We start from the raw sequence: 26,590 nt of genomic DNA, 5'->3' as shown, positions 1-26,590 counted from the left end.
CCGTCCCCTGGGATTCAGCCTTTCCACTATCCTGTGAAGGTGGTGAATGCCGTGTGTGAGAGACACTGGTTCATTAAGAAAACAAGCATAGGGCATGCTTAGCTTCCAGGATGCTGGGGGCTACCTCCAGGTTCTGTCCAGCACATCAAGTCCCTGGAACATTCTGGAATTGGGGAAAGTGAGCTATCTTCCAGACATGGGCATGTTTTGCCTTCCTTTCTGTTCTTGTGCATGTCAGGCACATACCCTTTCTAGAAAATGCCTTGATGCCTAGCACAGAAATGCTGAGAAGCACGCAGAAAGGAGAATGTTACTGACTGGCTGCCATGTATCTCTTAAACAGTGGAAAGTTGGGGTGGTTGGACCCGCTTACCAGTCTGCCCCATCCTCAGTCTGCCACATCCATAGCTTGGGCTGTGGTCTCAGGCAGACCTCAGTTCAGTTACCAGCTCTGACACTTAGGGGCTATGTGACTGCTCTGAGCCACATCATCTAAAGCTGACAAACTAGGAAAACGAAACAAAATAGATCTGTCTCAAAGGGTCTGGTGAGGCCAAGCTGTGGAGGATTTTGTGAAGGGCTGCTGTGCCCTGGCTTGGTGGGTTAGGATCTTTCTCCCTTCTTTGGCCCCCTTTCCATCTCACTCAAAGGTGAGAGCCTTGTCCCTCTTGAGTGTTTGCCAAGGGAAGGTTCAGGTATGCCACCAGCTTGGTCATGTCGCTTACCCAGCTTAGCTTTGCCTTGCTGCAGAGTGGGAGTTGTAAGCATCATTCACCCTCACCATCACAGAGAGCAAGAAGATACATGTGGCCACCTTTATTCAGGGTGGCCTACCATTCTGAGCTCTGGAGTTTTCTGAAACACAGCTGAGTGTTGTGAACTGTTGTGAAGGGGATGCCACCCAAAGTTCATGGGGCCAGGGACAGCTACAGGGCTTCCTACACCCTCTGGGCACATGGTACACCCTGGAAGGGTGCTTGGAGTATTTTTTTTTTTTTTTTTTTTTCAACGTTTTTTATTTATTTTTGGGACAGAGAGAGACAGAGCATGAACGGGGGAGGGGCAGAGAGAGAGGGAGACACAGAATCGGAAACAGGCTCCAGGCTCCGAGCCATCAGCCCAGAGCCTGACGCGGGGCTCGAACTCCCGGACCGCGAGATCGTGACCTGGCTGAAGTCGGACGCTCAACCGACTGCGCCACCCAGGCGCCCCGGTGCTTGGAGTATTTTAATGATGGGACCCTCAAGTCCAGCTGTTGGGCCATGAAGCCCATTCTGAGCCCACACAGTGAGCCATGACTGCTAATGTTCTGTAACATTCTAAGATTCTTTCTTCCCACCTTCCTTTAAATCATGAAAGCTATTTTGGAAGCTTGTGAGATGTAACAGCATCAACTGTGAGGATCTTTGTGGTCTGGATGTGAGGTTCGTGTCCCTTTGTGATAACCAGCAGGTCTGTCCTGTGGAATGGAGCAGCATGTGGTGTCCTTTTCTACAACCTGAAATGTAGCAGGCGGTTGAGAGGTTTCTGCTCCCACTGGGAGTTTGGGATACATCTTCCCAAACACTTGAACTGCTTAATGGTGCAAAGCATTTGATCAGGGCAAAGGCTCCTCATTTGCCAAATCAGGGGATGTTAAGATCTTAAAATCCTGTGGCCCTGACCCCCTCCAGCCACTGTGGCTTCACTGTGCCTGGGGTTGAGCAAGAGCTGCAGTCTGCTCAACTTTCCAGAAATTCGAGAGGAGAGCTCTGAGCGCCTGCCAGGGTGCACTGCCCATATCTCCCTATCCATACTTCCTGCCTGGCCCTGGGACTTCTGGCCTCTTACTCCTCTAACCCATCCCCTCTCCTCTCCTGATCTCTCCTTAGCTCTTCTTTTGTGGGTCCTGCCTGTGCCCCAGTTTTCCTTTCACTAGCCCTCTTCTGTCATTGGCCATTCTGCTCTGCCCCCCACCCCCTGTCCCTCAGCATCAAGTGGCCCTCCTGAGCCCTGGTCCATTTCTCTCAACGTTGAGAACGTCTAATGGAATTTCCTTTGGGCCTTTGTTTGTTTTGAGTCAGACAGCCCCTACCTGGCCAGGCGTATATCATTTGATTTGCCCGCCAAGTGTTTTTTTTTTGTTTGTTTTTTTTTTAATTTTTTTTCAACGTTTATTTATTTTTGGGACAGAGAGAGACAGAGCATGAACGGGGGAGGGGCAGAGAGAGAGGGAGACACAGAATCGGAAACAGGCTCCAGGCTCTGAGCCATCAGCCCAGAGCCTGACGCGGGGCTCGAACTCACGGACCGCGAGATCGTGACCTGGCTGAAGTCGGACGCTTAACCGACTGCGCCACCCAGGCGCCCCCCGCCAAGTGTTTTTGACACCTGCCCGTGGCAGGGGTTACAGGGCCCTTCAGCTTTGCAGGACCACCGCCCGTTGTCAGGGTAGCATGGCTTCTCTGGGAGTGCAGGGTGGGGAAGTTGGGGGGAACTCTTCTCCTGAGGAGGACCCCTGTGTTTCTTCTTGTCAAATCCTCCTGATACCCCGTCCCATCTCTGTGGGCAGATGGCTGTGTGGGTCCAGTGTGGGTCCTCACTTGGCGGTCTTGGGCTCACTCCTGCCTTACCATGCAAGCCCTCCCCGGATGTCAGTTCCTGGAGCAAGTCTTGTGTTGGTTGGTCTATCCATTTGTCCATCAAACTATAGTGGGTGGGCATATGCTGTCTGTGTCAGGAGGGCCGACCCCACCCTCAGTACCTGCTGCCCAGCCCCCACAGCTGTGCCACCTGAGAGTCACACTTGAACAAAAGTGGCTGCTAATAGTGTCAGTGTGTGGGAAGCCTGGGCTGGGCTCAGGTGCTGGCACAAAGTGGGGGATGTCTTGGCAGGGCCCACCTTCTTTCCTCGGGGGTGAGATGTTTGCTCTACATTTTGGGGAGACCACCTTCAGCATCACTTTCCAATGCAGCTAAGAAGGATGGAAAGCGAGTTACCTGTTTGTATCAGAAACAGGACGAGCATCTCCCCAAGGCCTCATCAGGGAAGAGCTGGGACATGGAAGGGGGAGACATACCGTCTCCTTGTGTTACCCACCCCAGGGTTTGGGGGGACTACACACAGCTCTAGCATATGCTACAGAGCTGTGGGAGGAGTGGGTGACAGCCCTGGGTGGCTCAGGAGAGGTGAGGCTAAGGTGGCAGGATGGGCAGGGATGTGGCCAGGAGTGGGCCAGACTCCAACCAGCCAGTTTGAGCCTGTGGAAAGGCTAGTGAGGTATAAGGGGCAACTGGATGGGGGAGACAGCAGGACGGACACTCTGTGATGGAGGACAGGCAGACTCAAGAGACTTCAGGGCACAGCTGCCCAAGGTTGCTTATGACTCCTTGTGGGTTTCCAGAACCTTCATCATTGCTGCTTGTGGACTTTTCCTGTGGGGCCATGTGAAGCAGAAAACTCTTCTGGAACCTTCCTCCTCCCCTGCATGTGTCCCAAGTGTGGTGGGCTCCTCTCAGTGTGGATGACTGCTCTGTGGAGACCTGGAGGGGCCATGGGCAACTGGGAGCTCCTGCTTCCCTGACGTCACCCGGGTCCTGGGCAGAGTCCAGACTTGTGTCTGGTCACCAGGCTTGGGTGAGCAGATGGTGTTCTCTGTGGCACGGTTTCTTCGGAGGGAGGCTCAGTGTAGGGTGAAATGAACCAGGGTTCTCTGACCTTGTAGGCTTGGCTCAGGCTGTGACTCTGAGAAAGTCACCTACCTCTGGATTGTCAGGTCTAAAGCAGACAGGGGTGTTAAGACATGGTTTTGCTAATACTTCCTTGGGCCTTTGCATCAGAAAAAGAAAAAAGAGAGAGACAGAAAAGAAGATGGAGGAGGAGGAGGTGGAGAGAGAGGGAAAGAAGAAAGGGAAGACAGGAAAGAGAAAGAAAAGGCAAGCCAACACAACCATAGCCAGCCGATCACCAGAGCAATGCGTATTAATGAGGTCAATTAAGAGAACACTTCTGTCTGAGAGCTGCCTTGAGGTTTTCTGTAAGCACAAAAGTGTGAGCCAGGGTCAGAGCTGTCTGAGAGAGGGAGGTGGTACAGAAATGTTAGATGTAAATTATGCTATTTATCTTGGATGCTTGGTAGAATCCCACTGACCATTTAGGCCTGCCCTGTTGGTTTTAGAAAAGTAAAAAAGATCTGGTTGAGTTAAATGTAGTTTCTGCTAGATTTGGATTATGTAAGGCTTGACTAGCTGACCTGTCTTCACACTTGTAAAGAATTAAGGATTTTGTGTAAATCACAATGAACACAGCCTAGGATTTTGACACAAGGCAAGACTTACTGCAACATACCTGAGTTTTCATTCTGTTGCTCTGTGGGCTGGGCAAAGTCATGTTACGCCCCTGGGCCTCAGTTTCCTTATCCGTTAAGACACTTGATGTAACAGAAAACCCATCTGATGGTAACATAAACTTTTGTTGTGTAACTGGAAAGTCTGGACGCATGGTTTTAGGCAAGGCTTGATCTAGCAGCTTGACCTTGGTATCATGGGTCCAGTTTCCTTCTCTCAGCCCTCTCTTCTTTTACATCAGCTTCATCCCAAGGCTGGTGTAGTAAGAATATTCTGATTGTGTCTATTTCTGCTTTGACAATAGAGGACTTATATTAGGTTCCCATAGTACTCCTGTCTTATTTACAGACTAGCCTTTGGAAAATAAATTGATAAGGTGGGACCAAAACAAAACAGCAAATTACTATGATAAAGTGAGAATATCAAGAGGTGTTTGACAACCACCACCATCTGAAGGACACTTTGCTGATGTATTGAGAGCAAGCTTTCTCACCAGGCTGCCTGGGAACATTGCATGCCCACCTGTAGGGCCAGCATTCAGTCTGCTCCATAGAAGCACAATTAGAGACCTCAGTATTCGATCAGCCTTGATGATGAGTCCAGGTTGTAGTGTTCTTTAGGTAAGAATGAAAATGATAATGAAAGACATCATTAAACCAAAGGCAGCCTTGCATGTGGGTTAAAGTCCTGGCACCTAAAGGGCATGGGTTTATCAGGGTCGGGGAGAAGTTCATGAAACTGAAGTCATTGCCCATTGCCTACTCGTGTCCTCACTCTGCAAGCTGGTTGTGGGATTCCCTTGTACAGACCCTGTAGTGACCACACTGTTGCCGTCTTTTGGTGGGCTTGGATTACCTGCCAGAAGTCTGAGGTTTGGTAGAACATGTCTGCAGACAGCTCCAGCCCAGCCCCCATCTCCCTGTGTGTTTTGCTCAGCTGTTGTGTGGGGAGGGAAACGCAGGATGATCCTTGCTTGAGTAGAGCCCTATTTTGAAATTGAAATTCATTTCTTTGCATTTGTTTTCTAGATGAGAGGCTGGTTGTTGGTGGTGTATGTGTGGTGAGTCATTGGTTTTAGTGTTGACATTGCTAAGGATCCTGTTCTGATGTGCAGTTTGGGGGCCAGTTTTGTTTCCTTTCAGCTTCTGCTGATATATTATTTTCTAGAATCTCTTCTAGCATACTTAAAAACCCAGACTCGACTTTAGCTTTTCTCATAGAGGCTGCTGTGGGATGCGGAAGCCCCCAGGGTATGTGGTACAGAGAACAGGTGACCTCCATGAGGACTCAGTCCTCACCAGTAGCATGTGAGGGAGCAACCCAGGGTGGGTTGGAGGGGCCTGGTCTGGGGACAGCTCTGAGGCAGCTGAGCTCCTTCACCCACGAGGTGGAGGACCTCTCTCCAGTGCCACCACAACAGAATCCTATCTTTTGGGAAACCCATGACTGGGGAGGGATGTGCACAAGGAGGTTTCAGAGTAGTAATGTGGGACTCTGTGACCCAGAGCACCCAGGCCACTCTGCAGCCTCTACCCCTGGGCCAGGGTCCTGCTGAGGTATAAGGGGTCCTGGGAGCCCCCTGACCTGCCCCAGGAACTTGCCTCTCTCTGAGTTACTGAGCTTTCTCTCTGAAAGATGCCACATCCTGGGAGAGCACCCCGACTTTCATGCTCTGCTGTGAGGCATGCTGCCAGCTCATTAGAGAAGGGCCGCCAAGGGCTGCATAGGAGGCATAGGTGGGGGTTCTGGAACCTTTCCTAAGTACCAGGTGCTGTGCTGGGTGCCGTGAAGGCAGACCTGGGTCTGGGGTCCTCCCTCTGAGGGGCTCACAGTGGGTGGTAAACATGTACCTGATGCATTCCTTCTGGGGGCACTGGGGGATGGGTGAGAGAGGGAGTGGGGCTGGCTCCAGGGCAGCAGGGCTCCAATGGCTTTGTAACAAGAGCCAGCATGAATTTCTCACTGAGTACCTGCTGGCACCTCCTGTAAGCCACATAGCAATCCCACCATGCAGGTTTATAGGCAATTCTTATTATCCCCATTTCATGGCCGAGGACACTGAGGCTTAAGATTACAGAGCTACTGAGTCCTGCTCCAGCATGCGCCCCCGGGCCCCGAGTTGGCCTCTGTCTTGATTTCCTCCCAGGGAGGGCTGCTTTCTGTCCTGAAGGCTGAGGAGGGACTGAGGGAGCTTTATGATCCTGTGAGGCCTTCTCTGTTTCTCATGTGGCCTCTGAGGCTCAGAGCAGTGGGAGGGACACACTGTGGTCACAGCTCGTAAGCAGAGGCAGGATCTGAAATTGGGCCTCAGACTCAGAAGCCTGGCCGTCTCACTGTCCCCTGCCATCTCTGGGGCGTGGAAGAACAGCCTGGGATGCTGTGTAGCTCGGTGCTCTGATACCTCTTTAGTGGGGTTCAGGGCCGAGCTTGAGGTGGCTGTGGCAGGGAAACCTGGGGGGTATCACGCCATGTGGGCTCCTGTCTGAGCCAGGCCTTAACTGGCTGGGGAAAGAGGGAGGCCCTGGGGTGTCCTGGTCCTGAGTGGCCAAGCCTGGCCTGTCCAGTCTGCCCGCCCTGCAAGGTGACAGCTGACACACGGGGGCGTCTGCCTGTCCTGCACCATCTCTGATGGTTTCACCGGCGCCTCCAACACCACACACGTTTCCCTCGCTCCTTCCAGTTCTCACCACGTCGTCTCCCTCCCTTTGTCCACAAGGGCCAGGCAGAGAGTGGTGAGTATTGAGCACAAGTGCAGCAGACCCAGATTCCCAGTGGCCATTTTCCCAACAAGTCAAGGTCGAAAGGAGAGCGCTACGCTCTTCTGTCATCTTGACAGTGGTTTTTGTTGTTGTTGCTTTTTTTAAGAAGGAAAGCAAGCATGGAATATATATTAAGCATTATTGTTGCTTCAGCTGTCACTTCATAGCAAGAAAAGTGGTTGTTTCAATTAAAATGGATTTTGGACAGACTTCTTTGAATGAGTAAATTGCAGAAAACAGCACAGGTTGTGAGATGGGGGATTTAGGCTCTTAAAGAGGATTGAAAATAAGTGGTCTGAAGTACTTATGGTGGTTCCTGGGGATTGATATGCTTTGGTTCTGCCAGATGTAACTGGTTCTGACTGCTTTTACTGGATCAGTTGACTCTGACCAGCCCAACTGCTTGTAAGGAATGCACGTTTGTTTTTTCTGGAAGCTGAAGTCAGAGAGAGGAAGACAGATACAGAGAGATGTGATGGGGCCCAGATCCTGGCTTCTGGGCAATCCTGCCCTTATCTGGTGGCATCGAGACCTGGGAGGAGCAGTTGAGGAGGTGGACCACCCTGGGTGTTGCTCCCACATCCCCCTTATCCCTGCTGGCCTGCCTCTCAGGCTCAGGCATATTTTTAAAAATTATTTAAAAAATTTTTCTTTTTAATGTTCATTCATTTCTGAGAGAGAGAGAGAGAGAGAGAGCGAGCGAGCGAGAGCGAGTGAGGGGCCAGAGAGAGGGAGACACAGAATCTGAAGCAGGCTCCAGGCTCTGAGCTGTCAGCACAGAGCCTGACACAGGGCTTGAACCCACAAACCGTGAGATCATGACCTGAGCTAAAGTTGGGTGCCTAACCCAGGCCTGAGCCACCCAAGGGCCCCAGGGCATATTCTCCCTTAGCCTAACAAGACTCCCTATTTTAATGTGAATAGAGCAAATCCTGCCTCCTCTCCCCACCTCTGACAACGTCCCATGACTTTCCACCTTAGATGGCACTCTTCTACGTTCCTTATGCTCCTGAGGAGAGAAGCTATTCCTTGGTCACCCAGGAGGGTGATGTGCCTTCCTATCATCTTCCCTGTCTTTTACCATCCACTGTTTCTGCCTGTTAGCCAGTGTTGACCTAACTCAGCTCTTTTGGATTAAATTTTCATTATAAAATATTTGACATACAGAAAGGTAAAAAGAATTATGTACCTGAACACCTGTGTATCCACAACCCAGTTAAAGTAAAGAATGTTGTTATATTGGTTGTACTTCTGTGTAACCAATTATGCCAAAACTTACAGCGTAAAACAGTGAGCATTTGATACTTCACACATAGAGTCCATCTGGGAGCAGCGTGGCTGGATGATTCTGTCTCAGGGTCAAGGTGTGGGCCAGGGCCATAGTCATCTTGAGGTATGAGATGAGTTTTTTTATTTTATTTAAAATTTTTTTTTAATGTTTATTTATTTTTGAGGGGTGAGGGACAGAGAGAGAGGGATACACAGAATCCAAAGCAGGCTCCAGGCCCTGAGCTGTCGGCACAGAGCCCGATGCGGGGCCCGAACTTACAAACCACAAGATCACGACCTGAGCTGAAGTCGGAAGCTTAACTGACTGAGCCACCCAGGCGCTCGTGGAGGATCCACTTTTGAGATTCTTCACATGGCTGTGGGCGGGAGGCTTCTGTTCTTTTCCATGGGGTCTCTCCACAGTGCTCTCTCGCAACATGGCGGGCAGCTTGCCTCAGAGCGAGTGATCCAAGAGTCTCGAGAACCCTGCCGTGCCTTTATGACCTAGACTCCTTAGCCACACATCATCATCTCTGCCTTGTTCTGTTCTCTGGACCCAAGTTATTAAGCCCGGTCCACACTCAAAGAGAGGGAAATTAAGCTCTACCTTTTGAAGGGAGTGAAAAAGAGTTAGTGGACATACTTTAAACTGTCATAATTACCAGTATACCTGGAGCCCCTTCCTGATTGCATTTCTTTGTCTCCCATGCAGAGGTATTAGAGTTATTAGAGTTTTGGTGCATGTTTTATCTTACTGCATTAGTCAGTGTCACTATGCAAATTATTTTTGCATGTTTTTAAGCATTGTGTAAATCATATCAAATTGTATGTGTGTGTGTGTGTATGTGTGTGTTTGTAGCTTGCCCTTTTTTTTTTTTTGCCTCACATTATATCTGTGAGTTTCATCCACGTGAAAATGTAGCTGGACCTTATCCCTTTTCACTGCTGTGTGGCATTTCATTGTAGGAACATAATACACTCTATTCTTTCTCCATTGGTGGATGTTCAGATGGTTTCCAGTTTCTTGCTGCTGCAAACAAGGCTGCTAGGAATACTCATGTGTGTGTCTCTATGTGGCCATGAGCTGGATTTGTCTAGAATATGTAGCAAGGATTGGAATTGCCACAGGATAGAACGTATGAATCTTTACATTTTCTGGAAGTGGCCACGTTGTTTTCCCAAGTGGGCCTACTAATGAATGTTCCCACCAGTGGTGTGTGGGCTCCCCTTCCCCTCGTCCTTGATACCTCTTGGTATTATCAGATGTTTTTTAAATTTTTGTCAGTCTGATGGGTGAAAGTGGCCTCTGCAGGGGTCTTAATTTGCATTTCTCTGCCTATCAGTGAGGTTGCACCTCTTTTCGTGGATTTATTTTCTTATATTGATGTATATTTATTTCATGTATTTTTTATTCTATGAATTACTGGTTCATACCTTTTGTCCCTTTTTTGAATTTTCTTATCCATCATTTCATCCTTCATCTGATTTATGTATTGTAAACATCTTTTCTCATTTCTTCCTACCAACAAAATGTGGGAGCTAAGAGAATGGGTTCTTGGGCCACGCTGCCAGGATGAAGTCCCAGCTGCAGAATTTCTTGTGTGGCCTTAGGCACACCACTTAATAACTTTTGTGTGTCTTTTGTGTACAGATGAGTTTCCTCATCTGTAAAATGGGGGTTATTAAAAGATTCACATCTGTGAAACAGTTAGTGCCTGTTTCAGTAAGCATGGTATGGGCCAAATAAACCCGGATGTGCCCTGCATGGTCATGCCAGACCATGTACATGCATCATCACCTTGCCCAGAGCTTTCTCAAGCAGTGTGTCCTCATTTGATAAGATTGGCAGGCAGTGCTTCTCTCTGGCTCTCAGCCGTCTGGATGACCCTCCCTTCAGCATCCCTGAGCTGCTTGAATAGAACACGAAATCCCAGCCTCCCTCCAGGGGACGTGGGGGAATTGGAAGGCAGCAGACTCCTTGCAGCAAAAATAGAAGCCTCATTTGCCTAGGAGAGAATAATAATGAGGAGAGCCCGGCAGATGCAGGCTTGGAAGGCGCCTCTGAACCCTCCCCTGCATCTCTTGGGTCTGTGCAGACCTGCCTGAACCCTCCCTGCCAGCCCTCCCTTTGCCCTTCACCCTTGTCTCTTACGGCACCACTTTTGGCTGTCACATGGACAGCCTTGGCACTGCATTCTGGTTTTCATACCTCAGTGTTGCACTTTTCTCTCATTCCACAAAGCCAGACAAGAACTCCAAACACAGGACTCTGTTTAATACCAAGAATCATCAGAGAAACAGTTCAGATGTTACAGGGTAAATCTGGGAGCCCTGGGAGCGATGTGTCTGTCCACGGAATGCTGTCAGCTGCTCAAGGGCAGATCTATTGAGATTAAAACACGGTTGGATCTGGTCACCTTTAGTTTCAACCCCAACATGAATAAATTAGATCAATACTGATGTAAGGAACTCTCAGGTTTATTTGGTAGAGCCTCAGAGGATTTTACATAAAAGCAAATGTGGGAAAATTAAGTTAGCGATATTGGATGTTAGAGCCAGTTTTAGTTTAGAGCAAATTTCTAGTTTTGAAATGGATCGAAATAATCCATGTCTGTACCCCCAACTCTGCCGTTGGGGTGGCCTCACGGGCCCCATGGAGAGGAAACAAATAATCACCTTGAAATAACAGTCCCTATTGTGGAAACTAATCACGTATAGAGAGTCTCTGTGTTGGAATCGAGCAGGGAATGAGGATCTTCCCAAACCAAGGAATCTGGTGGTAGAATGTGGCTCATTCTCCGTGGCCTGTCACCTCCAGACTGAAAGATAAGCTTACATGAATGGAGAGTTTTGGCCATTTCGTTGGCAGCAATTTGTAGGTGACTCCTAATAATTAATTCTTTTTAGTAGCATTTTTAGAAGCCACCTTCTCAGATGAAATCATTGTTGTTTAAAACTTCAAGACCTTTGAAGACAGAGTTTTAAATCCAGTTTGTTCCCAAAACATTTGCTCAAACGAGAATCTCAAGGTTTGAGCTCTTTATTCTAAAGGTGCAGCTTCCTGCCCAGGAGAAAAATAATACATGCTGGTGTTTATAAATGGAGTTAGTCGCATTTGAAGACTTTACCTTGCAGCTAGTAGGGGGCTCAGTTATTCAGAATTTTGAGATTTTTTATTTATAAACAGTCTATTCATGTCCAATCTGGAAAATCCTCCAACCTTACCATCACTGCCCACCCCTCTCCCCTTCCCCAGCCCCCTTCCCACCATAACCTGGGCTACATCCTTTTGTTATCTGGCTCTGAGGACCTGGAGCCCCTCTCTGAGCCCAGCTCCTGTTTTCTCACTGTAATTGGTCTGGGGCCAGTACTTGAAATGGTTCCTTAGGGACCTCTTACTTTCTCTTGGAAGGACTCTGCTGTGCCCAACTGAGCACTGTCCCTGTGTGTCCTTCTCTTCAGGAAGTGGCAGACCCCCTTTGCCCCGGCCTCACGTTAAACCTGGGGAGCATCCTCACCCCCACAAAGTCCTATCCTGTGGTTCCAGCCATACCTGTGGGAATGCTGGGCTGTCTCATGCCGCATCCCCCTCAGGGCAGCTTGGGGGAGCTACAGTCCCAGGTCCCAGGAGGCCTCCTCACTCAGCAGCTTATCTGCCAGATGCTGACCTCTGCCAGCTGCCTGTTCCGCTCTGTGAGACAGCCCAGTGCAGATGAGCCCCATGGTCACCTGGGCTGGCCCATGAAGGCCACGTGCTCTCTGTTATGCAGAGGTGTTGACAGTCCCATAGAATACCTGGCTTTGCAGCCACTGGGCTGGTACTAGAAAGAGCTACACTCAAGCTGGCTACAGTGTGCAGCTGGTGCACTCTGCCTGTGATACACCCTGACCCTTCCCCTATTATTCTGGCCACTGTGCTCTGTGCAGACCCTTCCCAGCCCTCTCCCAGGTCCTCTGCTCACTGTGACCACAGTCTTCCATCAGCATGTATTTCGTTGAATCTGGGTTATTATTGCTCATCAAATTCTACTTGTTCTACAACCCAACCCCAACCTACCATAAGATCCCCAAACCCGCGTACCCAGGGCCCAGCTCTTGCAAAGCGCTGGGTTGCCTCTTTGGTACAAGGAACTGTAGGTATAGCTCTCAGGTCTGCTGGAGGAAGAAATGCTACTATGACAGTGGGGTGGTGATACTGCTGTTCAGGTCCCCGGCCAGTTTGTAAGGCTCTAAGATCAGCCTTCCTGCCTCTGTGCTGGACACATCCACCTCTGTCCGCCTCTGAGCCAGGCATCCTCCCAGGACACCTTCCAAGTCTGAGAGTCCACGAAACTGTGAGTGTTGCCTTAACTTTGCCAAGAAAGTGCTTATACAGATTGGTTGTGACACCTGCTTCCCCCAGCACAGCATTGGCCTGTGTGTTCCAGGGCTCGCATCTCCTGCTTTGGGTGGAGGCTAGCACGTGCTGCTCTATCCAGGCTCATCGAGGTTCTCTTAAGTAGCTTCCTGTCTCGGGCCTCCTCCCCAACCACCTGAGTCACTAAGGAGCCCTGAGGATGGTTTGTGGATTTGGGGCCTCCCATCGCCTCCCCTGACATAATTTCAAAGGCAATCATCAAATTTATGAACCGTCCACTCTAGGCAATATTTAGGATTTCTGTTTACCTCCTGAGTGTCTGAAAACATGGCATTTCAAAGGCTCTGTTTGATCAGAGATCCAATTGATTGCCAGGAATGTGCATGCCGCATAATAGAGAACCCACAATGGCAGGTTGCAGTGGGCATCCTGGGAGAAAGTTAATTAATCCTGAAACCAAATACCAACTGCCTCAGCAATAGCAGTCATAAGAGAGCCGAGCCTTGTGGTATTTGAAGTCAGGCTGCTGGAGGGCTCTTTATCGGAAGTATTCTCTGTGCCTGAATTCTGCTGTGGATTCAGTGCCTCAGGCCAGGGCCTGCCTTTCCTTCTGTACTTGGTTCCAAGGTCTGGGGTCTCTGGACCCTGGAGAATCCAGTTGTCAGCATGCAGACAGAAAGAGCCTTCATGGCATCTCCCAGGCTCCTGTGGCTTTGTATTTCACATCTCCCCTGGGAAGCTGGAATACATAATAACCTCCCCCTCTCCTACTCCCCCCACCCACCCAAAATAACTTGTGGGTGGGCCAACAACTTGGAAAGTGGAGTGTTTAAATCTTACAGGGAGACCTGTGTACTTCATTTCCACCCTGAGGCTTGCTAAGAAGTAGGAGATGATTCCAAAAATGATTGTGCATTGCCTGAAGAAGAGCAGACTCTCAGATTTCTGTCTAATCACAAACGGCCAAGATGAACAGGGGAAGTAACCTGGCCCTCAATGCCTCCAGAGAGGCTAGAAAAGAGGATGGGATGTGTGTTTGGCCAAACATGGCTAAGAAGAAAAGTGTGGCTGTTCCGAACTTGTAGGTGACCCTTTGTGTTCATTCCAGCTGCTGGAATGGAGCAGGCCCTCCCTGGATGTGCCTGGCCAGGTGAGGGACTCAGAGCCTGCAGGGACCAGCTGACCCCCAAGGACCTTCCCAGGTCTTGGTGCTCGTGACTTTGTTGGTTTTTTTAAGGTAAACTGTCTGTCCAGAGACACAGTTCACCAAAATAACACAACCCTGCTTCAGCCAATGCAGGCAAGGGGCCCTGAGAGGACAGGGAGAGGGCACTGCTGCACGGAAGAGAAAATTCATATTTTTCTTCGGAGAAAATGGAAAGTGGTGCTGGGTCCAAGTGGTAGGTGACCTTGCTATTGAGTTAAAAAGCTGCTGGGGAAATTAGAGAAGACAGACATGAAAAGAATGCTAATGAATAGTGGTGGACCAGAGCCCGGAGCCCTGATTCCTCCACCGTCCACAAGGGGTACTTGTGTGATGCCTATAAATAGACATTTAAAAACCGATTCAAAATTGAATTAAGATGTGGGCCTGTTTCCTCCTATGGAAAAGCATTATGTAAAGTGCAGAGCACTGCCTTTTTTCCAAGGCAGTTTGGCGATTCTGTGCCTCTGTTGGGAATCTGTGTGGAGCATGTGGGGGATGCTCGGGCTACCTATGAATGAGACTCTGTCCTCTTGGGAGACTTGCAGACTGAGGGCAGGCAGAGAGAGAGAAAAAGAGCGAGCGAGCGAGTGAGCTGGGGCTCCTTCCTCCAGGTGGAGCAGGGAAGCCCAGCTGAGCCTGAAGGCAGGCTCTGAGTTTCCCTGAGCTGCTTCTGGGCTGGGAAGCTGGACAGCTTCCCAGAAGCTGGCAGAAGCTGGACTTGTGGGCAGAAGGACACTTCCATAGGCCCACAGTGGCTCTGGACAATGCAGGTAGCTGTAGACCTCTGAGAGGGGAGGGGAGGACACCGTGGACATGTGGGGAGAATTCCAGCCTGTGCTAGTAGACCAAGGCTTCTAGGCTCTTCCATGCAGCCCTCTTGATCAAAACTGCTAGAGTGGGGGATTCTGGGAGAGGACCAAGGTCTTTCTCACTGACCTGCTTGAGTTCACAGAGCCAACTTGTAGCAGAGTGCAGAATGGAGGCCCTGTCTTACGACCACCAGTGAAGTGTTCTTGCCTCTGGACATAGCATTTAGTATGTGCTCTGACCCTGAAATCACCTCTTTTTGGAAGTCCTGGGATGGTGGGATTTGGGGGTAAAAAAGGAAATACCGTTTGGTGGTAATGTGTTCCCAGGCAGTGTTTTGGGGGCTTTGTTGCGCTTTCCCAGCACGTTTAAGATCGAACTTACTGTCTACTTTTGCACATGATGAAGCTGAGGCCGACAATGTAAGGGGATTTGAAAGGCGACCGAAGGGGCGCCTGGGTGGCTCCGTCAGTTGAGCATCTGACTCTTGGTTTCTGCTCAGGTCATGGTCTCACACTTCTTGGGATGCAGCCATGCTGTCAGCGCAGAGCCTGCTTGGGATTCTCTCTGCCTTTCTCTCTGTCCCTTCCCTGCTTTCACGCATGCTCTCTCTCTCTCTCTCTGTCAAAAGAAATAAATAAACTTAAAAAAAAAAAGGCAGCAGAAAGCACCATACCCTTTGGAAGAATTTGAACAACTGTGTGAATGTCAAGTTCCCTCTGAGCAGAGACCAGCAGATTACAGATATACAAATGGCTTGGCCAAAAGGGAGGTACCTGCGGCCTTCTAAGGGATAGCTAGTCATTTTTAAAAATGTCTGAACTAGAGGCATCTGCAGTGGGCCAGTTTGGGGTGGTAGGGAACTCCCCCAAATTCCCTAATTAAAACCCACTCCTAGAAATGTCTGTCTAGGGAAATGAGAATGACTGTCAGTTTTCATTAAAAAAGTGTCAACCCTGGTTCCAGGTTAGACCTTGGTGATAAAGTAGAAGCCAGTGTCTGCCTGTGCCAATAGCAAGACCATATTACCTTCCCCCCTAGGAATGATGTCATCCCCTGTGACTTCAGGACCAGACTGAAGGTGAACTGTCCAGCCAGCACAGCTATTCATGAAATGCTATGCTCTTAGACCTTCTGTTCCCAGCAGACAAGGACCTGGGGAAGAGGCTGCCATTGCTGTTGTTTTGAAAGGAACAAAGACGTTCCTTTATAACGCATTCTGTCTTTAGCCAAATTGGAGGGAGAAGAGGAATTAAAAAAAAAATTAATCCAGTATGGTTAATATACAGTATTGGGAAAAGAGGAATTTTGATTTGATATATAAGACCAATAAATCCCCCTCCTCTTGCACCATCCTGGGCTTCCAGCTTCTCTGGGTTGTCTGCTGCCCCTACCTTGAATTCCTGATCTAACCCAGGGCCTTGCCTTGAGCCCTTGAACCTATTAGACTTTCTCTTCAGCTTTCATTTGCAAAGCTGTCTCTCTGTCCAAGAGGAGTGTGAAACCTGATGGCCTGTTTTCTGTTCTCTTTTTGACACCCCGTTGCCCATGAGGAGGGGTGGGCTGTGAATCTGGGCAGAGGAAATGAGCAGTGGCCCGCTTTCCTTTCTCTTTCTTTTAATCTGTCTTCATCTCCCCAGCCCCCACAGGCACACCTACCTCCCTCTGAAAGTGTCCCAGAATACCGGTTCTGCACACTAGTGGGGTCAAGCTTTGTTGTGGGGAAATGAATATTCATGAGGGCTTTGAGGAGCTTCATTAAAATGCAGAGACCTCTTCTTCCAGAGTGATACACAAGCCATTGCTTTATTTGCCCAACATGATGATCTTAAGGCAATAATTATGTGAGGAATGGCTAAAGAAACATTTTAATTATTTGTTTCTGGTCATTTGTGATGGTCTCATTAGAATGAGAACTGGTTCACTTTTACAGGTAATTCAAAACCTCTCACTCGTTCAGATGTCTATACTTGCAGGAGCGCTATGTGATCACCCGTATCTTTTCTGAAACCCAAGTAATTTCCTCTATTTCCTTCTGTTTTATTCCAGAAAGATTTCATCACCAGGAGGTTTGGGGGGACATTACCAACCCACTTGTTTTCGGTAAGAAATATGAGGTCGCCTTGCATGGAGTGCGGTTTTGCTTCTGACATGTGTGAAATGGAATTATTTTCCTCGAGGGATGCCACACTTCAGGTGGATCTGGGCATCTGCCACGGTTCTTTATTTCCTGGGATGCTGGGATGTGTAATTCAGTGTGAGCCTCCACACAGGGAGTCTGAGGCTGGGGCTTGATTCACAGCCAAGGAGCCCGTGAGCACTGGGCTCACTGCAGAGTGCTTATATTGCCTAGAATGGACGTCTTTCCCTGTCACCCCTGAGACAGCAGTATCACAACCCCCCCATCCCCTCCTCACTATACTAGTGCTTCTGAAAACTGTAGTCCAAACCAGCTTCAGTCATTTATTTGTGAAACTCTTATCTAGATTCCTATTTATATCAAAAATCAATGTATATCACCAACAATAAACGCCATTTGCAACCTTTCACTATCAAACTTGGGCGACATCGTGTCTAATTAGAAGTGCACCACTGTGAAATATCAGGACGCCGAGAGGAAGACTCTAACTTTGATTCGAAAGAGCCCTCCTAATCTTCTCAGGGATGAGGGATGGCTCCGTGTTGCTATTGCCCTGTGGGTGAAGCTATTCTGCGGCCCTGATCCCCCTGACCCACGGTCAGCCCTTGGCTTGATCTTGCCCCATAGGACCTGTAGCAGCAGATTTGCATAGGTCTTTGTAGCCCCAATGCCAGCTGGCTGCCTGGTAGAGGGGACACTTGTAGGAGATTTGTTCTGACTAAAGATGAGTAGGTATTCTTTTTCCTGGACCCAAGATACCCTAGTGGCTGGGTTGTGGAGAAGCTGGTGTATGGGTTGGGGTATGTTTGGAGAGCAGGGTGGAAAGGAGACTGTTGTTGGAGGTTAGGCAGCTGGAGACCAGGAATTGTCTCTGTGTCTTGATGCCAGAGCAGGTCTGAGGTTCTGATGGATTCCGTGGGTTCTTATGCATCCATGCGCTTGGATAGGGCAGCACTGGTCAGCAGTCCAGAGTGTCATATGGAGGGAAGTAGTGGCTTGGGGACTTCCAAATGAGAGAAGTAATTTGGGATTTCTCAGTGGGGAAGTTCTGTGCCAATCTGAGGATAAAGACGAAGATCAGAGGGGGCAGAGTTGGGATACCAGAGCCTCAAGACCAGGTCCCAAACCACCGTTTTGCCTCTGGGGCAGTAGGAAGACACAAGGCCTGCTGTTTGGAGCTACCGAAAGAGCCTTCTTTTGTAAGTCAAGGCAGCTGCCTTTATTTTACTTGCTAATCCAGCCTCTATCCTACATTAGGTAACTCCCCATAAGCACTGTGCTGTTCATGGGCAGGAATTCACCTCACATTTTATTGGGGATTTTTCTTGTCACGCATGTCCTGGCTGGATTGTGTGGTCACTTTGGGGGTAGGGAGGGTGGCACATTCATAAGGCATTTAACAGTTAGAATAATCAGCCCCTCTCCAAGGAAGTAGAGGGGGAAATGTTGCAGGAACTGCATGACTTGTAACGCATTTGGGTATAAGAATAAATGAGTATTTTTCTAACTTTTCCTTAATTGTCAGTCTTTAATGTTTATGAATTTACTTCTATGCTCTCAACGAGGCCTTTTCGATCTCGTTTGCTTTTTTTAAAAATGTTTATTTGTTTTATTTTGAGAGAGGGAGGGAGGGAGGGAGAGGGAGAGAGAGAGAGAGAGAGAGAAAGAGAGAGAGAGAGAGAGAGAGAGAGAGAGAGAGAGAATGTGAGCAGGGGAGGGGTAGAGAGAGGGAGGGAGAGAGAGGAAATCCTAAGCAGGCCCTGCCAGTAGCACAGAGTCTGATGAAGGGCTCGAGCAAATGAACCACAAGATCATGACCTGATCCAAAATCAAGAGTCAGATGCTTAACTGACTAAGCCACCCAGGCACCCCCTGTTTGATTTTCTGTTTAGACTCATTTTTTTGGTTATTTATTTATTTTTGAGAGAGAGGGAGGGGGAGAGAGAACGAGCAGGGGAGGGACAGAGAGAGGAGAGAATCCCAAGCAGGCTCCACACTGCCAGCACAGAGCCAGATGCAGGGCTCTAACCCACAAACTGTCAGATCATGACCTGAGCCCAAATCAAGAGTCAGCCCAAATCAAGAGTCAGATGCTTAACTGACTGAGCCATCCCATATAGTAGATTTCTCAGTTATCCTTAGCTATGAAAATACTGAAGAATTTTAGGGGATACTGGGAAGGGAGGAGATTTTTTTTGCAATTGGCAGCAAGGGCAGCTTGTGAAGAGAGATGTTCTTATGGGGAATGGGTCTCACAAATTGTGGTGACATTCCAATCTTCTGGGAGCCCAGGGTCAACCAGCCAGTGCAGTCCATCCAGCCTCTCAGAACTGTCCAGCGTGAAATTGGCCTCTTGAAGTTTTATCTAAATGAAACTGGGGCTGTCGTTGCTTTTTGATGGAACCGCAGGGCAATTCTGTTTGTGCCTCTAAGGTATAAGGTATTTTTTTCTTTTGAGCCCAAAAAAGACCTAGTGGGATTTTTACGTATCCTGAAAGACTATTAGAGTATCAAAGTCAGCTGCAATAGACAAGACGTCTCGCTCTCTTTCCGATTGTGCTCGCTCATCTGCAGTGTAATGGGACTGCCATTTAAGTGAATACACTCGTCATGATTCTCTGCAGCTTCCCTGCAGAAAAGCGTATTTCTTCTGTGAGAGAAAAGTGGCAATGAGATGGATATTTTTAAATGTCAATTATTGCTGGAATGAATCTCTGTGAGGAGAGCTGCAGAGAGAAGAGACTGGGGTTTATTTATTTTTCTACTGCAAATGAACCACTCTGTAGCATCAGAATACTAATACCCAGAGTCTATGCCTGACATCTCCTTCTAAAATAATTTGGTGAATATGCTTCTGCTTATGGTAAAAGTTGGGGGCTGTGTTCCATTTTTTTTCCCCGGGGGGGGATTAAATCCTAGGCCTCAGTATTCTAGGATATCAATCCTACGGGCTGTTGATCTCTATAGTGTTTGGATTGTAATTACAGTTGACCCTTGAACAACATGGGTTAGGGATGCTGACCCTCATATAGTTGAAAATCTGCATATAACTCTTGACTCCCCAGAAACAACCACTAATCACTTATTGTTGATTGAAAGTCTTACCGGTAACTTAAACATTCAATTAACACGTATGTAAAATTTTTTTATGTTGTATGTATTATATACTGTATTCTTATAATAAGCTAGATAAAAGAAAATGTTAAGAAAATCATGAGAGAAAGTACACTTACAGTACTGTCGTATTTATGAAAAAAATAATCTGCCTAAAAGTAGAACTGTGCAGTTCAAACTCATGTTGTGCAAGGACCAATTGTATATAAATTTAGTGATTTCCTGAAGGAATGGTGGAAAGATTAATAAGGTGTGTTTAAATCATGGGCAGTCTCAGAAAATATGTTAAGTTAGAAGATGTTGCATTCGCAAAAATTTTTACGATTTTTGGTAATGTCAGCATGCTCTTGCCCAAGTGTAAACACATAAAATGCTGTGTAAAAGCTGACCAAGAATTATTTTAAAATACAAGATCCAGCGGGGAGCCTGGATGGCTCAATCGATGAAGCATCTGACTCTTGATCTTGGCTCATATCATGATCTTATTGTTTGTGGGTTCGAGCCCTGCATCAGGCACTGCACTGACAGTGCAGAGCCTACTTGGGATTCTCTCCCTCTCTCTCTCTCTCTCTGCCCCTCTCCTGCTTGTGCTTGCTTGCTTGCTGTGTCTTTCTCTTAAATAAATAAACACACATTGAAAAAAATTGTAAGATCCAAAGAAAGGCAGTGAAATTCCCAGCTACTAGACATTAAAAGAAAACACAAAACTGGAATGTTAAGGGGAAGCTGGCATAAAGGTGGGGCAGTGAGGTTCCTGATAGAAGGTTGCAATTAAGATTGTGTGATATTTGTGGGATGAGTGGGACCGGATGGTGAGCCTAATAACAAACTCTCACATGTACAGGAACACAGGAGGTGGCAGAGATATATTATTGACAAGGTGGGAAGTGATGCAGGACAACTGGTTGTCCACATGGGAGAAGCTAAAATGGTATCCCTACCTCACAGCATACACACAAATAAATGCCAGTAGAATTAATGACTATAAAGGACAAGATGTTAAATTGTATACAAGAGAGTTTTTTATATGTCCCTGAGGTAGGAACAGGTAAGACATACACACAGGCACAGAAAAGATCAGTTAATTAAACAGCAATGTTAGCAGCTTCTTTAAGAGCAGGGACACCATATAAAGGTTTAGGGGGGCCTGGGTGGCTCAGTCAGTTGAGTGTCTGACTTTGGCTCAGGTCATGATCTTGTGGTTCGTGGGTTTGAGCCCTGTATCGAGCTCTGTGCTGACAGCCCGGAGCCTGAAGCCTGCTTCGGATTCTGTTTCTCCCTCTCTCTCTGCCCCTCCCCTGCTCTTTGTCTGTCTGTCTGTCTCTCTCAAGAATAAAAAAACATTAAATTTTTTTTAAAGGCTTAAAACAAACTATCACCTGGAATAAATATCTGAGATGTATTTACTGTAAGGGATTAGCATTCTGTCTGTATAATAAGGAACTCTTCCAAATCAATTAGAAAAAGACAATGTAATTGAAAAAAATGAGCAACTGATATGAAGAAGAAGGAGGTGGGATGATAACGTTGGGGATGCCTAAATGGTGTGTTCATGGATGTTTGTCACGTTACTCTGTCCACTCACTTTTGTGTATTTGAGAAAGTTGATAAAAGAATAGGTTCTAGTGCACAACTCACTGTAGACCCACACAAACCTCTCTGCTCTTGTGTCTGTCTGGCAGGGCAATCTTGCTCCTATGTACTAGCTAATCCTCTGACTCGACTGGAACTGCTGACTTCTTAGGCTCCCCTTCTTATGGGTAGTTCTGCATCCGTCTTGTCATTGAAATGGTTAGGGTTTCTTTCTTTCTTTCTTTTCTTCCCAGCTTTATTGAAGTGTAACTGGTAAACAAAGTGCACATATTTCATGCATACAGTTTAGGGAGTTTGGACATACACATACATTCATGTTACTATCACCACGACTTACTCATTACCTCCAAAAATTTCCTGTGTCCCTTTGTGTTTTGTTTGTTTTATAGGAAGAACACCTAACATGAGATGTACCTTCTTAAAAAATTTTTTTTGAGTCCATAATACCTCGCTTAACTATAGGCATTATGTTTCATGGCAGTTCTCTAGAACTTACTCGTCTTGCGTAACTGAAACTTTCTACCCATTGAACAACTTCCCATTTCTCCTTCCCCTCTGCCCCTGGCAACCACCCTTCTAGTGTCTACTTCTATACCTTTGAGGACTTTACATGTAAGAGGAATCACACAATATTTGTTCTTCCGTGACTGCCTTATTTCACTTAGCATAATGTCCTCCAGGTCCACCTGTGTTGTTGCAAATGGCAGGATTTCCTTTGTTTTAAAACCTGGATAATATTCCACTGTACGTATATACCTCACTTTCCTTACCTGTTCATCTGTTGATGAACATTTGGTTTGTTTCTATGTCTTGGCTGAATGAGCCAGGCTTTGCACACTGATCTGCCCTGTTGTTTCAACAGCAATGTCCCCATATGTTTTTTGTTTTTGTTTTTCTCTGTGTGGCTGATCCCTCTTCCATGGGCTTCTCCCCATCTTGATAGACAAGGCTCAAGGGCCACCCTTTTTGGGGCCTTCATTGGACACTTAAGCCCCAGGTGAGCCTGTTCTGTGCTCTCCTGCCTCACTGCTGATCTCTCCATGGACTTGCATGCCTGCTCCTTCTGCATCCTTCAAATGTCCATCCCAGTTACCTCATGGATAGTAGATGCTCCAGAAGGCTGTGCTCACTGTGTAGCTCTAGTTTCTTAAACTTCCAGAAGCTCATTGACCTCATCTGTAAGTGGGGACTTGTGGTTTTCGGGACTACTTGTGAGAATGAACCACATCGTGGATGGAGAGTGCATGGCATGTAATTGCTGCCCAATATTATTGGTGTCCTTCCCTGGAGGAAGCAAGGAGAGGATCTGAGGCTGGCCATTATGATTTGCTTTCAGGCTTGGTATGTGTGTTTTCAAATACTTGAAAATATCTGCTCTGACACCTAACTTTCTTTTTCTTAAAGTTGCAACGTGTTAAGAGAGAAAACATTCCATCAACACCTTTTTTAAAGGATGAAAAACGTGTTAAGAAAATAGCAGTATGAGCTGCTACTAGGTTGAGCTCCACATAATTAGTGTGATTAAATTGAAGGAAGTTAGCCATTACTGTATGTAACTTTTTATTCATGATATTCAGATCTAATTAATTATACCAAGTTCTAATTAATTACATGAGTGTGTAAGCCGGCATTCTCAAACTGTGTTCTGTGGAGTCCCAGGAGATGTTTCTGAAAATAGTAATCCGCATTCAGATCAGGCTGGGACACGCTGTCTGTACTGCCCCCTCTTGGAGAGTCCCAGAGCACCATATTAAAGACCGTTTGAAGTCCTGCAAGAAAGCTGCTTATTTAATTCTGTTTAACTCCTCATTTTCCAAACTGATTTTGACCACAGGTGCTTCTAGATATATAAGAAAATGCTAACTGAAGTCAGAACAGTTTTTATGCCATAGCTTGTGCTCGGACTGGTTGATAAGCAACATATATGTTGATGGGGACATTCCTTAAGTCTTCCAGGGTAGCACTTCTGGGGTCTGTATTGTGGCAGACCATACTGCCAAGAGTTTTTCTTTCAGAGTCCAGGGCTGGTACAGATTAATCTCTTTTCATGGGTGTATCACTTAATCTCCTTTGGTCAATCTGCAGGGGAAAATGGTGGTGACTTGCTGGCCCTTCAGGGTGGCTGTCAAGGTGAGTGTACTTAGAAGTGGCCTCCTTCACTCCTGGCCTGTGAAGGGCTCCTATAGTGGTTACCAGTTTTGGCAGAGACCCTCATTTACAAAGGAGGCCGTGTTACTGAGCATGTCCTGGCCTCAGGGGTCAGAGAGAGAGAACCACTCACCTCCTGGCAAGGTCTTTGTCGGAGGTTTGAAAGGGGACAACTGCCCTCCATTTTGTTTCCCAGCCACTTCAGGGAAGTGTAGAATGTTGTGATGTAGAATGTAGAGTGTTAGAGGAGATGATTTTGGGGAGAGGTGACTCATCAGTACTGTAGGTTATGCAGGAGGAGTGAGGTTTAACCTTTCATCTTGAGGGGGGAGTATACATTTCTCTGGGGGGTGGGGGGAGAGACAGACAGACAGACAGACACAGAGAAAGGTGGAGCATTCCAGGCAAACAGAAGTATGTGTATGATTCAAGCATGGAGACATGAAGTGGCATGACAGGCCCTAGGGGATGTAGTTGACCTTGAACAACGTGGGGGTTAGGGGCACTGACCCCCCACTCCCCCCACACCATGCAGTCAAAAATCTGTGTATAGCTTTTGACTCACCAAAAACTTAACTACTAATAAATAGCCTACTGTTGACTGGAAGCCTTACTAATAACATACACAGCTGATGAACACATTCTGTATGTTATATGTGTTATATACGGCACTCTTACAGTAAAGTAAGCTAGAGAAAAGAAACTGTTATTAAGAAAAGCATAAGGAAGAAGTACATTTATAGTATTGCACTGCATTTGCTGAAGTAATCTACACTTCAGTGGACCCTAGCAGTTCAAACCCATGTTGTTCAATGGCCAGCCGCAGTTGGCTTGACAGAGTAGACAGAAGATGCAGTAGGAGGGGCCAGACTGTCCTGTTCACATGGCCACAGAGAAGCCTAACAGGGCTGATGCCATAGGTGACTGTGGAAGGCAGGCAGAGGGGGTGAAGGCCCAGGTGCTGGAGGCTCCTCCCATGGTTCCTGGGGAAAGATGCTGTGTCCTGAGTAAAGGCTGGTAGAGTGTGGAGACAAGGACTGAGGTGACAGACACTAAGGAGGAAGAGGTAGCAGAGCCATGTGGAGGGAGCAGGAGTTGGGAACTCGGAGAGAAGACCATATTTGAGGTGGAAATAGAATTATTGAATTCCTACTTCATGAAGGGCCAAGGAGCTTTTGAGGGCGTGGGGGTGGGGCTGGGGAGTCAGTCTCTTAGCCAGGCTGGCTGAGGCTGTGGGTGGGGGTGACCTCCACGGGGAGTGAAGGAGCCTGAGGAGAATGGCCAGAAAGTGGGTGGAAACCAGGAAGGAAGGGGGCTGAGGATTTTCATCGGCTGGGTGGGGGTTGCTGGAAGACCAAATAGGAGTTTTAAAAGGCAGAGAATGTGGCTGTGGGATTTTTCTTTTTCATGAGCACAGACTAAGAAGGGGAGAAGAGAAGGGGGTGGGAACAGAAGGGAACAAGGTATTTTTCTGTGGAGGTGGAAAATTGATTGTTCAGTGTAGTTTACAGATGAGGAAAGAAGCGGTGCGTGTAACACATGCAGCGAGGAGGGAGAATGGAGTGGGGCCTGGGTGCCAGTGAAGAGAGCTTCTTGTTTCCTGGAGGGAGTGTTGGAGGAGAAGACTCTGGGCCTTTCCAGCTGTGACCTCTGTTCTCTCTGGGAGGTGGGAGTCAAGTCTGTGAAGAGCAGAAAGGAGTCACCAGGATGGAAATACATTTAGCACCTGTGTTAATCTTTTGAGCAAATATCTCCAGTAGTGGCAAGTGTACTTCGGGAGGGTGGATTTGACTCATCCTGATTTTGAAAGTCATTCCCAAAGACAACCGGCCTCCACTGTTATTTTTAGCCATGAGAACACTGGAGTATCTGTGTGGTCTCCCCAGGTCCTGAGGAAAATGACACTCATTGGAGTGTTTGGCTTTTTGTCTATACGCAGTTTTGACAGTCCTGTTTACGGTCCTGCAGCAAAGACAGAAGAGCGAGGGTGTTGTTCCAGACTGAGAGACCTGTCAGTTGCCAAAGAAAATTAGCTCCTGTGTGTGATAACTTGAGACTTCATATCAGAAAATCCCATCAGCTTTGGGGAGCAATTAGCTTTGAGATAAATCATAACTTCCTCTCCTTTCTCAGGGCTCAGGGGGGATGGGGTCAGGTGCAAGCCAGAGTTCACAGCACCCTAGCTGCGCCCACATTCATTGCTCCCTGGGTGACTTCTTTTAGTCACCAAGTCATGAAGCCAAGGATTCCTTTAGGCTCTGAGAGGCCCTGGTTGTCTCCGTTTCTTAGTGAGGTCCTATATTTGTGCAGGGGCAGTCCCTGGATGGAAGGCACCTTGCAGATGATTTCACTTCTACCAGTGCACTCCTTTTCCCTACGCCTCAGATCCAGAGGTATGAAACAGTAGCATTCTTTTATTGAGCACAGTTGTGCACCAGACAAAGGTAGAATCAGGCTTAATCAGAGCTCCTTAAACTCTGTAAGTGGATGTCATGATTTCTGTTTTACAGAGAAGATAGGTTTAAAACAGGATATCTTAGGCATGGCCAGACAGTATACAACGGATCTGGGTGCTGTGGGGCACAACATGGTGAATGAAGCATGTAGCACATCTCTCCCCACCTCCCCTGCAGACTTAGAGGTGCCTGCTTACCTCTTGCAGTTACTGCCTCTGGGCAGGGGGAGGACCCCCAGTGGCCCTGAGCCCAGCCCTGCTCTGAGGGGAAAGTTGCTTTGTGACCTGATGCCTCTTTGTTTTCTCATCCAACAAAGGACTTGGGGAGGAGGAATGGGGAGTTTAATGGGTAGAGAGTTCGGTTTTGTCAAAGAAAAGAGTTCTGGGGATGGATGGGCATACAACAGTGTGAATG

General features: G+C 47.6%; 1 protein-coding gene across 9 annotated transcripts in view; it reads left to right on the top strand.

Annotated features, from left to right (window-relative positions):
• Positions 1–26,590, top strand: part of APBA2 (amyloid beta precursor protein binding family A member 2) — a 272,652-nt gene that overhangs the window by 131,073 nt on the left and 114,989 nt on the right. For 8 of the 9 annotated variants that reach the window (XM_047863713.1, XM_047863718.1, XM_047863717.1 and 5 more), the window contains one exon: positions 16,775–16,828. The exons of the other annotated variant lie outside the window; for it this stretch is intronic. The gene's annotated coding sequence lies outside the window, so the exon portion shown is untranslated. The remainder of the gene's footprint in view (positions 1–16,774; positions 16,829–26,590) is intronic. 9 annotated transcript variants of the gene reach the window in all.

Source organism: Prionailurus viverrinus, chromosome B3 (assembly GCF_022837055.1).
Source record: "Prionailurus viverrinus isolate Anna chromosome B3, UM_Priviv_1.0, whole genome shotgun sequence".
Lineage (NCBI taxonomy): Eukaryota > Metazoa > Chordata > Mammalia > Carnivora > Felidae > Prionailurus > Prionailurus viverrinus.
The sequence above is the reverse complement of the archived record's forward strand: the minus strand, read 5'-3'. Positions and strand labels throughout refer to the sequence as shown.